Below are 13,054 nucleotides of genomic sequence, written 5' to 3'. Positions count from 1 at the left end.
GAAAATGGGAGATGAAGTCAGAGAGATAATAGGGTAGGAGTAGGAATGGGTGGGCGGTGATGCAGGGCCTTATGGCTGTTACTCTGAGTGAGGTGGGAAGCCACTGCAGAGTTTTGATCAGTCTGGCTGCTCTGCTGGGGAATATGGACTGGAAGGGAATAAGGGTGGTAGCAGAGACACCATTTAGGCTAATTCAGCTCGCTGGGAGTTGTGATGCCTTGGAACAAGGTGATGGAGAAGTGGTTGGACCCAGGTATTTTTTGAAGGTAGAATTGACAGAATTTGATACCATTTCAGTTGATACAGAGCTTCCTCATTCTTTTTTTACAGCTGCATAGAATTATACCATAATTTATTTAGCCAGTCCCTGATTGATGAACACTTAGATTGATTGCAATCTTTTGCTGCTGCAAAACAAACATGTATATGTGTCATTTTGTACATGAATGAGTATCTGTGGGATAAATTCCTAGAAGTAGAATTGCTGAGTTCTTTCTTGGCGGTTGTACCAGTTTTTGCTCCCACCAGGAATACGTTTCCCCAAACCTTTGCCAGAGAGTGTTAACAAGCTTTGTGATCTTCACCAGCGTGTTAGATGGGAAATGGTACACCTATGTATTTTAATTTACACTTCTTTTTTTAGAGTTTGGGCCTCTTCCTGTGTTTAAGATTTCTTTGAATGTCCTTTTCTGTGAAATACCCATATCCTTTGCCTATTGTTGATTTTTATTCTTGTTTCATAGCTCTTTATATATTAGGAAAATTAGCCCTTTGTATTAAGAGTGGTAAATTTCTTTTTTTACAGTTTGCCTTTTGACTCCTTATACTGGTTTTTGCCATGCTGAAAATTTTTATTTTTATTTAGTTGAACTTATCAATCTTGTAAAGCTTCTGGGTTGTGTGTCATATTTTAAAAAAAACTGTCATCATTCTGAGATTATTAAAAGAGTCACATTTTTTCTAGTAATTTTATGATGCCTTGCTTTTATCATGCTAATACTTTTATGCTTTTTATTTTTTTGCATTTAAATCTTTCATCCATTTGGGATTTATTGTAGTGTAAGGCATGTGGTACATACCTTTACTTTGGCCAACTTTGCTATTTTGTCCAAGTGTCATTTATTAAGTAACCCATCTTTTCCAAATTTGAAATGCCATCTTTATTACATCCTAAATTTCCATATGTTTTGGGGTCTGTTTATTGATTGTGTGTTCTATTCCATTGTGTCTGTGTACACCTATTTATTATGGCTTTATGGTATGTTCCAACATCTGGTAGGAAGAGTATGAAGCGTGTTTTGGGTTGACACGGGAAAAAGAACAGGTAGGAGCCAGAATAAGTCCACGATTCAGAACAGGGCCTGTTGGACTCCCTTCTGAGTTTCTGGATTGATAGTTGGGGAAATGTTAGTTGGGAAGAGACAGCATTTTGTCTTCAGCAAGCTCTTGAACAGTCTGCTGTTGGCACGGGTAGAGAATGTTGCTGTTGGCACGGGTGTGCTTGTGGCACGGGTAGAGAATGTTGGCTGAATATTAGGATAAGTAATTATTCAAGCAATTAATTATCTTACCCAAGGATAATAGATTAAGGTTATTCTGGAGGTTTCTTAGGATGTGCTGAAGACCTCTCTTAGATACATCTTGTTGAAAATCACTATAAGTAACTTGGGTGTATATCTGTTTATTAAGTTTGCGTGGGACACAAAGTTGGAAGGCTAGTGTACATTTGGGATGGCAAGTGATGATTTTTTTTAAAAAATTGCATGGTGGATGTTTTAGATTGAATTGTGTCCCCCCCAAAAATGTGTGTCAACGTGTCTAGTCCATGATTCCCAGTATTGTGTGATTGTCCACCATTTTGTCATCTGATGTGATTTTCCTATGTGTTGTAAATCCTACCTCTATGATGTTAATGAGGTGAGCTAGTGGCAGTTATGTTAATGAGGCAGGACTCAATCTACAAGATTAGGTTGTGTTTTAAGTCAATCTCTTTAGAGATATAAAAGAAAGAAGTGAGCAGAGGGACATGGGGACCTCATACCACAAAGAAAAGAGAGTCAGGAGAATAGTGCATCCTTTGGACCCGGTGTCCTTGTGCTGAGAAACTCCTCAGTAGGGAAAGATTGATGACAAGGACCTTCCCCCAGAGCTGGCAGAGAGAGAGCACGTTCCCCTGGAGCTGGCCCTGAATTCGGACTTCTAGCCTCCTAGACTGTGAAAGAATAAGTTTCTCTTTGTTAAAGCCATCCACTTGGATTTCTGTTATAGCAGCACTAGATAACTAAGATAGTGGAATTTCATAGAGATCAGAATGTGGTTCTGTCTTTGGGCACCTCAAGCAATTGCATAAGTCAGGAAAAAGATGTGGCTTAGCAGACAAAGAGGGACTCAGATGGGTGGAGGACCTAAGAAAGCCTTTCTCCTCTGGGTTGTTTATGCTTAAGGAAAGGATTGTACCTGGTGCCAGTGGTGCATTAAAGAAGGCATAGGGATATGGTTGGACAGGTGTGTGGGGTCAAGTGAAGGGCCTCAAAAGCTGTGCTCAGGAGTTTGGGCTTTGTTCTCTAGGTAGTGAAGATTTATCCTTGAGGAGGGAAGTGACTCATTCTGTTTTTGGTCAGTTTGGCAGCCTATGGGGGAGAGCTGGAGCCTGAGAGACCAGGGAGGAAATTGTATTGGTTTAGGTGAAGGATGGTGAAGTCCAACTTGGGAAGTAGCCATGGATGAGGATGGGGAGGTCATGCTGCTCTGGCCTGTAAGAGTGCCCTTGGCCTGCCGTCCTGGGCTGGTCTGCCAGGTAGTCATGGCTGCTTCAGTTCTGGGGGCCCTTGCCAAAGGCTGCTTGGGCCTTATCTGGGAGCATTGTCCAGTCTTTTTGCTTTTCCCTAGGAAGAGCTGGCTGCCTGGTTCAGGACTTTTAGTATTTTGTTGTCACTCTCAGTACAATGCCTCACTGTCCTTATTGCTAGAGATGGGACTTTGAGAGAGTAGATAGCTGGAAACTAGATATGATGGTTAAGGTTGTGTGTCAACTTGACTTAGCTATGATTCTCAGTGGTTTTGCAGTTATGTAATAATGTAGTTTGGCAATTATGTAATGATGTAGTCATCCTCTGTGATGTGATCTGATGTGATCAGCCAATCTGTTTTAAGCGGTGTTTCATTGGGGGTGTGGCCCGCATCCAATATATATATGGATGTTCTGGCAAAGCTTGCTTTCTTGCTCTGGATCCTCCATCTGGCTTGTGGTCATCTGACTTGTGGTTCTTGGGACTTGAGCCAGTAGCCTGCCATATTGCCTGCCGATCTTGAGATTCATCAGCTTTTGTGACCTGTGAGCCAGTGGCCTGACATCTGACCTGCCAATCTTGGGTTTGTCAGACTCTGCAGCTACATGAGTCAGAAACCTATAGCCTGGCACCTTACCCATATTTGGGACTTGCCAACCTTTACAACCAAGTGTGCCATTTCCTTGAGGCAAATCTCTCTATGTATTCACTGGTTTTGCTTCTCTAGAGAACCCAGTCTAAGACATTTATACTGGGAGTGGTTCTAGAGAAAAAAATGGTAAGATGAGTTTTCTAAATTTGTTCTCAAGTCTGACTAGTCTTAAAGGGGCTGATGACTCTGCCTTTAGTAGTTAAGAGGGCACTGCTAATCCATGGCATGCAGTGGCAATATTAATACACAAAATATCACCACGAATAGATCAAGTATTGGTGAGAAGAGAGGCTGTGGGTGATTGCATGTTTGATACTTTTCTACAGTTTTCTCAGAATGAGAAGTATAGGGAAGTGGGTTTGTTGGTCCTACTTTGGCTAGACAAAATAGTGAAAGAGAGAGGAGTTCAGGGCTTCAGAGTCACAGCTCAAGCACTGCATAAAAGACCTCAGAATTGCCACTTGTGCCCTGAAAGAAAGCCTTATTTCTTGTGGTAACAGAGCTAATATTGCTGAAAGCCAAACCCAGAGTCTTATCATAAGAGTGGGTGAATTACAACGCCAATTGAATTCCCAACCTCAAATGGTGTCTGAAGTTAAAGTGAGGGCATTGACTGGGAAGAGATGAGATCGTGAAGCTTGGGATGGGGACATATGGGCAGATAATCTGGAAAATGGGACACTGAGCCCCCAAATTCCATTGACTAATGCCTCCTGACAGAACCAGCCCTCTCCCATCTGAAGGGATTACTCCATGTTTGTCTGCTAAGCCACCCTCACCAGTAAAACCACTATCCCTTCCACCCCCATCTGATGAGATTAACCCAACTGTGCCAGAAGAGTCTTTGAGATATCTCCTAGGGTATTGCCTGTGGCATTGACTGAGGTAGATGCCTTACAAGGCATTGCTGAATGTTCCCAGGACCCACCCCCACCATGCATTTTTGCTTCTGGACCTATAACTAGATTCAAGTCCCAGCGAGTCCCAAAAGGTGAAGTATAAAGTGTGACCCAGGAGGAGGTATGCTATATTCTAAAAGAACTGCTTGAGTTTTCTAAAATGTACAAACAGAAACCTGGGGAATAGCTATTAAGGGTGTGGGATAATGGTGCAAAGAACATAAAGTCAGATCAGTATGAGTTTATTGATATGGAACCACTAAGCACAGATTCTTCATTCAATGTTTCAGCTCAAAAGGTTAGGAAAGTATCTTATAGTTTATTTGGTAGGGTCGTAGAAGCATGGATTATGTGTTGGCCTGCACTAAGTCAAGCTGAAGTCCCAGACCTGCCTTGGTATACTATAGAGGAAAGTATCCAAAGGCTTAGGGAAATTGGCATGTTAGAGTGAATTTATCAGGTTACACCAAGAGACCCACCCATGGAGTGCCCAGAGGACACATCTTTTACCACAATGATGAGGAACAAATTTGTGAAGGGAGCCCCAGCATCCTTGAAGACTACTGTAATTGCTATTTTATGTAAATTAGATTTGACAGTGGAGACTGCCCTAGCTAAATCAAGACACCTAACTATACTGGGGCTGTTTGGACCCTTTGGTGGTATGGGCCAAGTGGCAGCACTCAACTGAAAAAGACAAGATGGTTACCATAAAGGACTGTGGAGTCAAAGCAGTAATCAGAAGCTTCTGACTCATATGGATTATGGCAGTGGCTACTTAGTCATGGGTCCCTAGGAGTGAAACAGATGGGAAATCTACTAAATATTTACTTCATCAGTACAAGCAGAATAATTTTAGGTCAAGTAAACAGCAGTGTAACTCCAAAGGCCAGAATAGACAGTCACGGCCCCTCAATCAGTTCCCAGACTTAAGCCAGTTTATGGACCCACAACCCCTTGAATGAAGGGGAGGCAGGGTCCATGGGGGAAGGACACTATACAGCCAAAAATTTGTACTGTTAATCTTTCTTCTGGCCTTCCCCAAAGGGATCTATGGCCTTCTACAAGGATGACTGTTTATAGGGGAAAAGGAAATAATTAAGACTTCTGGGATTACTGATACGGCTCTGAACTGACACTAATTCCACAGGACCCAAAACATCCTTGTGGCCCCCCAGTCAGAGTGGAGTCTTAGCTCAGGCTTGTCTCACAGTGGGTCCAGGGAGTCCCCGAACCCATCCTATAGTGAGTCCCCGGTTCTAGAATGCTTAATTGGAATAGGTATACTCAGCAACTGATAGAACCCCCACATTGGATTCCTGACAAGTTGAGTAGGGGCTATTATGGCAGGAAAAGCCAGATGGAAGCCATTAAAACTGCCTCTACCTAGGAAAATAGTAAACCAAAGCAATACTTCATTCCTGGAGGGATTGCAGAGATTAATGCCACCATCTAGGACTTGAAGAGTGCAGGGGTGGTGATTCCCACCATATCCCTATTCAACAAGTTTATTTGGCCCGTGCACAAAACAGATGGATCTTGGAGAATGACAGTGGATTATTGAAAACTTAAGCAGGTGATGACTCCAATTACAGCTGCTGTTCCAGATGTAGTTTCATTCCTCAAGAAAATTAATACATCTCCTGATACCTACTATGCAGCTATTGATCTGGCTAATGCTGTTTTCTCCATACCTGTTTCAAAGGACCACTAGAAGTATTTTGTCTTCTGCTGATAAGGCCAGCAAAACACCTTCACTGTCCTACCTCAGGGATATATCAACACTGCAGCCCTATGTCATAATTTAGTCCGCAGGGAGCTTGATCACCTTTCCCTCCCACAAGGTGTCACACTGGTCCATTATATTGATAACATTATGCTGACTGAACCTAGTAAGGAAGAAGTATCAATGATTCTGGACTTACTGGTAAAACATGTATGCTGCTAGAGGGTGAGAAATTAATCCCCAAAAATTCAGACACCTTCCATGTCGGTGAAATTCCTAGAGGTCCAGTGATGCGAGGCATGTTGAGATGTTCCTTTAAAGTGAAAGTTAAGTTGTTACATATGACCCCTCTTACAACTAAAAAGGAGGCACAACACGTGTGGGCCTCTTTGAATTTTGGAGGCAACATCCCTCATTTGGGTGTGCTACTCCAGACTATCAAGTGACTCAAAAAGCTTCTAGTTTTGAGTGGGGCCCAGAACAAGAGAAGGCTCTGCAACAGGTTCAGGCTGCTGTGCAAGCAGCTTTGCCACTTGGGCCATAAGATCTGGCTGATCAAATGGTGCTTAAAGTGTCGTGGCAGATAGAGATGCTGTTTGGAGCCTTTTGCAGGCCCTTATTGGTGAATCACAGCCCAGACCCTCATGATTTTGGAGCAAAGACCTGCCATCCTCTGCAGATAATTATTCTTCTTTTCAGAAACAGCATTTGGCTTGTTACCGGGCCTAATAGAGACTAAACACCTAACCATGGCCCACCAAATCACCATGTGGCCTTAGCTGCCCATTTTGACCAACAGAGTCATAAAGTCAGACATGCACAACAGCACTCCATCATTAAATGTAAGCGGTATATAGGAGATAGGGCCAGAGCAGGACCTGAAGGCACAAGTAAGTTGCAAGAGGTAGTGGCCAAATGTCCATTGTCTCCACTCCTGTTACATTACTTTCCATCTCCCAGTCTGCACCTATTGCCTTATGGAGAATTCCTTATGATCTGTTGACTGAGGAAGAGGAAACTTGTGCCTGGTTTACAGATGGTTCTGCATGATATGAAGGCACCACTTGAAAGTGGATAGAAGCAGCACTACAACCCCTTTCTCGGACCTCCCTGAAGGACAGTGGGGAAGGGAAATCCTCCCAATGGGCAGAACTTTGAGCAGTGCACCTGGTCGTTCACTTTGCTTGGGAGGAGAAATGGCCAGATGTGTGATTGTATACTGATTCATGGGCTGTGGCCAATGGTTTGGCTGGATGATCAGGGATTTGGAAGGAATATGATTGGTGACAAGGAGGTATGGAGTAGAGATATATGGATAGACCTTTCTGAACTTGCCAAAATAATGAAGGTATTTGTATCTCATGTGAATGCTCATCAAAGGGTTACCTTGGCAGAGAGGATTTTAACAATTAGTGAGTAGAATAATGTGTTCTGTGGAAATCAGTTATGCTCTTTCCCCAGCCACTCCTGCCATTGTCCACTGGGCTAATGAACAAAGTGGCCATGGTGGCAGGGATGGAGGTTATGCATGAGCTCAGTCACATGGACTTCCACTCACCAAGGCTGACTTGGCTATAGCCACTACTGAGTGCCCAATCTGCCAGTGACAGAGACCAACAGTGAGTCCCTGATATGGCACCATTCCTTGAGGTGATCAGCCAGGAACCTGCTGGCAGGTTGATTATACTGGACCACTTCTATCATGGAAAGGGCAGCATTTCATTCTTACTGATCCCAGTAAGACACTCTGGACACGGATTTGTCTTTCCTGCACACAAAGCCTCTGCCAAAATTACTATCTGTGGACTTACAGAATGTCTTATGCACCATCATGGTATCCCACACAATATTGCTTTGGATCAAGGCACTCACTTCACAGCAAATGAAGTCTGGCAATGAGCCCGTGCTCATGAAATTCACTGATCTTACCATTTTCCCCATCGTCCTGAAGCAGCTGGCTTGATAGATAGAACGATGGAATGGCCTTCTAAAGACACAATTATAGTGCCAGGTAGATGGCAATACCTTGCAGGGCTGGGGCAGTGTTCTCCAGGAGGCTGTATATGCTCTAAGCTGGCATTCAATATATGGTGCTGTTTCTCCCGTAGCCAGTGTTCATGGGTCCAGGAATCAAGGGGTGGAAATGGGAATGGCGCCACTCACAATTACCCCTAGTGATCCACTTGCAAATTTTTTGCTCCTATTTTCATGACTCTATGCTCTGTGGGTCTAGAGGTCTTAGTTCCAAAGGGAGGAATTGCTCCCATCTGGAGACACATCACTGATTCCATTGAACTGGAAATTAAGAATGTCACTTGGCCACTTTGGTTTCCTTATGCCTCTGGATCAACAGGCAAAAAAGGGTGTTATCATATTGGCTGGTGTGATTGATCCTGATTACCAAGAGGGAATCAGATTGATATTACATAATGGAGGTAAAGAAGAATATGTCTGGCATGCAGGAGATCCCTTAGGGCATCTCTTAGTACTACCATGCCCTGTGATTAAAGTGAATGGAAAACTAGAGCAACCCAGTTCTGGCATGACTACTAATGGCCCAGACCCTTTACAAATGAAGTTTTGGGTCACCCCACCAGGCAGAGAACCATAACCAGCTGAGGTGCTTGCTGAGGACAAAGGGAATATGGAATGAGTGGTGGAAGAAGGTAGTTCTAAATACCAGTTACAACCTTGTGACCAGTTGCAGAAATGAGGACTGTAATTTTCATGAGTATTTCTGCCTTGTATATGTGCATCAAATATTTTGTTTTCTTCACTTATAAAATAGTAGATTTAAATGGGGCTAGTGTGTTTTTGGTTGTACGCATGTTAGTTGTATCATGTTACATGCAAATATGACTTTGTAATTGTCTTTATTTAGAGATTATGTATAGTTTAAGGAGGTGTGTGCAGATGCCAAGTTGACAAGAGGTGGACTGTGATGGTTAAGGTTGTGTGTCAACCTGGCTAGGCCATGATTCTCAGTGGCTTTGCAGTTATGTAATGATGTAGTCATCTTCCGTGATGTGATCTGATGTGATCAGCCTATCAGTTGTAAGGGCGGTTTCCTCAGGGGTATGGCCTGCATCCTATATATATATATGTGGATGTTCTGGCAAAGCTCACTTGCTTGCTCTGGATCCTGAATCTGACTTGTCATCATCTGACCTCTGGTTCTTAAGACTTAAGTCAGTTGCCTACCGTATTGTCTGCCGATCTTGGGATTCATCAGACTCTGCAGCCTGTGAGCCAGAGGACTGCCCATGTTGTGTTCGTCAGTCCTTGCAGCTAAGTGAGTCAGGAGAAGCCTCCAGCCTGATGCCTGACCCATGTACCTGGGACTTGCTATCCTCTACAACCTCGTGAGCCATTTCCTTGAGATCAATCTCTCTCTCTCTATGTATATATACGCTTCACTAGTTTTGCTTTTCTAGAGAATCCAGCCTAAGACACTAGATAGTCCCCCAAATGGCAAGTAGAGGGTCAGTGAAAATGAGGGAAATCCTCAATGAGATTGATTGACACAATGGACACAACAATGTTCTCAAACATACCAAAGATTGTGAAGATGGCACATGACTGGGCAATGTTTCGTTCTGTTATACATAAGGTCACCATGAGTCAGAGTGGGCTTGACGACGACTACAGATAACAAGGGAACTAAGGAAGGAGTAGTTTCATGGTGGGAGAAGGGAGAGGGAGAATGATTAAAACAAGGTTTCATTGAGTGCATATGGTGCTTGAAGCAGTGTACTGGGCACTGGGGAAATAGTATATTATATAAGATCCTTCTCTGAAGGAACTCACAATCTGGTAATTAGTGCAGAACGTCTTGAGTGAGCAGGCCTGTGGGAGTACCCAGCAGGCAGCTGGATCTGTGGAATTTGGAAAGGGCTCAGGAGAGGACTCAGGGCTGGAGAGAAGTTTGGGAAGGAGCAGTTCCCTCAGGGAATGTGATTAGAGTGGAAAGAGAATTGGGCTGAGTGTGGCATCCAGACAACATCACCATTTTAAGGGCAAGGGGAGCCCTTAAAGGAGAGCGAAGATAACCTGGAGAGGTCTGTGTCCCAGAATATAAGAAAAGAGGTTCAAAACAGAAGGAGAAAACATCAGTGAACAGTCCATTGGATTTTGTCAACAATCAGTGACCTTGGGAAGGGCAGTCTCAGCAAGGCAGTGGGGCAGAACTTGGGAGAAAAGGGGAAGGGGAAGTGGAAGAGTCTACATGTGAAGAGCAGATGAGAGTGTTAGGGTGCTGGTGTGTGCTCTGCCTGCACCTCCCCAGCCCAGGACTGTGGATTTGATGCTGCCCTCCTGGTTCTGGGTGTGTGCTCTGAACAGTTTCTGGCTGCCAGTGAGGGGTCGCTCCTCAGCCTTTTGCATGGTTCCTGTTATAGTGGGCCTGGCAGAGCTCCTCTCTTGCTTCTGGGTCCTGGCAACCCCTAACAGACTGAGTGTTCATCTGCTTGCGCGGTCATTCTGTGAGAGTCGCTTGATGTTTTCTCTTCAGAGAGGTGTTACCTGGCCATGTGATCTGAAATTTGCCCCTATACTTCTCTCATCATTAACCCCTTACCCTGCTCTACCCTCCTTTGTAGCGTTTATCACTACCTGATATATATTGTTTCATATTAATTTATTTAGAGTTTGTCTTCTCCATATTACGTATGCTCCATGAGATCACAGACTTTGTTTTAATTTTGGTTTGTTCCTTGCTGTGTCTCCAGTTCCAAATTCCTGGTACAGAGTAGGGGCTCAATAATGACTGAATAGATGGATGAGGAAGAAACCCTGGCTGTGCCCTGGGGCATAACAAACATGGATAATTGTGGCACCTCCTCAGTCCCTTGAGGAGATGAAATTGGGAGAGACAAGAAGGACAAATGGTGACTTGCAACTTGATAAGCTCTGCAGTACACAGGGAGGCACTGTCTCTAACTGGCCGGGTGTGAGTTCCTGGAGGAGCTCAGCATCACAGGCTGAGGTCGCCAAGCTGTGCTTCCCTTAACCATCTGAAGGGGTCACCCAGCTTTCATGTTCCACAAATAGGTTCTGCCTCTTTACAAGGCTGAATGCAGCAACAACTAAAGAATACCCTGAGGCTGTAGGCTGCCCCTGGAACTGCCCCCTCTCCCACCCCTTGCAAGCCTAGAAGACTTCTGAGGGGCAGCTCTCAGAGCCTCAGACACCCCACCCCCAGGGAGCCTATAGGGTGCCCCTTCCCTGCCTTTGTCTCCCTGGGATCACCTTTCACCGGTGGACCTCATTCCCAGTCCTAGTTCACTCTCTCACCTTCAGTTTCTCCTGTTGATCTTGGGTGGAAATCCCTGTTCTCAGACTTGGGATGAGGGGCCTCCCTACCACCTGCCCAGTGGATTTCTGTAAATAACAACTCCTTGGTAGCACCCTCTGGACAGGGATATGCATTCTTTTCTCCCTGTGGTTCCTAGCCCAATGCTTGGACAAAGGGGTTGTCAGTAACCAGTGAGTGAGATGTTGTGGTGTGTGACTCAGTTCCAGAGAAAGTAGCCTGTTTGCAGCCCTCATGATTCACTGTCTCTCCAATCTCATGCTGTTCTAACGCTTCCCAATATTTGAACTCAGTTCTTTTTTTTCTCTTCCTGAAAATAGAAGAGAAGGGAACACTTCCCAACTCATTTTCTTTCTTTTTTTAAAAATAACATTTTATTATGTTTTTGGTGACAGTTTACACAGTAAATTAGCTTCACATTTGACAATTTCTGTACAAATTGTCCAGTGACATTAGTTACATTTTTCACAATGTGTCAGCATTCTCTTTAACTGTGTTCTGGTTGTTCTATTTCCAGTGTTCTAGTTTCCCTGCCCCTTACCTTCTCATCTTTGCTTTAGAGTAATTGTTGACCTTTTGATCTCATATAGATGTTTTTTTTTACTGGAGCACTGTACTCACAGATAATATCCTTTATTTTGTGTGCATATCTGTTATTTTGCTAAAATATGACCTCAGGGGATAGTTTTTGTTCAAGGTTTAAAGAGTATCTCAGAGCGACAGTCTCAGTGAGTCCTCTAGTTTCAACTGGTCCAGTAAGTCTGGACTTGTTAAGAATTTGAGTTCTGTTCTGTGCTGTTCTCCAGTTTTATCAGGTTCCATCTGTTGTGGCCCTGATCAGAATGATTGGTGGTGGTAGCTGGGCACAATTTGTTCTTCTGGTCTCAAGGTAGATGAGGCCATGGCTCATGTAGGCGATTAGCCCTGTAGACCAGTTTCTTTTCTAAGACTTTGGTTTCCTTCTTACTCTTTTGCTCCTGACAAATAAAGACCAATAGTTTTGTCTTAGATGGCTGCTGGCAAGCTTTTAAGAGCCCAGATGCTACTCACCTCACTAGGATGCAGAACATGAACTTTGTGAACTATATTATGCCAATTGACTGAGTTGTCTTATGAGACTAAAGTCCAAAACCTTCAAACCCAGAAAACCAATCTTGCTAGGTGTTTGGTTTAACTGAACTCAGTTTTGCCCCGAATTTCTTCACCTCTCTGATCCCAACTCCTTCCAGCCCATTGTATCCTCCATTTCTCCAGCTCCTGTGGGGTAACATAGTGCTTAAGCTACATACTTGGTCTCAAATAAACACGGAGAATCTAAACCCATTTCCATTTTGATCATTGTGGCCCCTGCCAGCCAGCCTGGAGGTTACTTGCTTTCAGTGCTCGACTGCTAACCAAAAGGTAAGCGATTTGAACCCACCAGCTGCTCTGTGGGAGAAAGATACAGTAGTCTGCTTCTGTAAAGATTTACAGCCTTGGAAACCCTACGGGGCAGTTCTACTCTGTCCAATAGGGTTGCTATGAGTTGGAATCAACTTGATGGCAATGGGTTTTATTTTGTTTTTACCCCACCTACCACCTTGCCTATTTAACTGTCCACCCAGGGAGCCGTTCCTTCACTCATTCCTTCTGCATCATGTATATAACACTTTTGATAGGCCATGCATTATTCTAGGT

Source organism: Trichechus manatus, unplaced genomic scaffold, assembly GCF_000243295.1.
Source record: "Trichechus manatus latirostris isolate Lorelei unplaced genomic scaffold, TriManLat1.0 scaffold00040, whole genome shotgun sequence".
Classification (NCBI taxonomy): Eukaryota; Metazoa; Chordata; class Mammalia; order Sirenia; family Trichechidae; genus Trichechus; species Trichechus manatus.
This window is presented reverse-complemented; position numbering follows the sequence as displayed.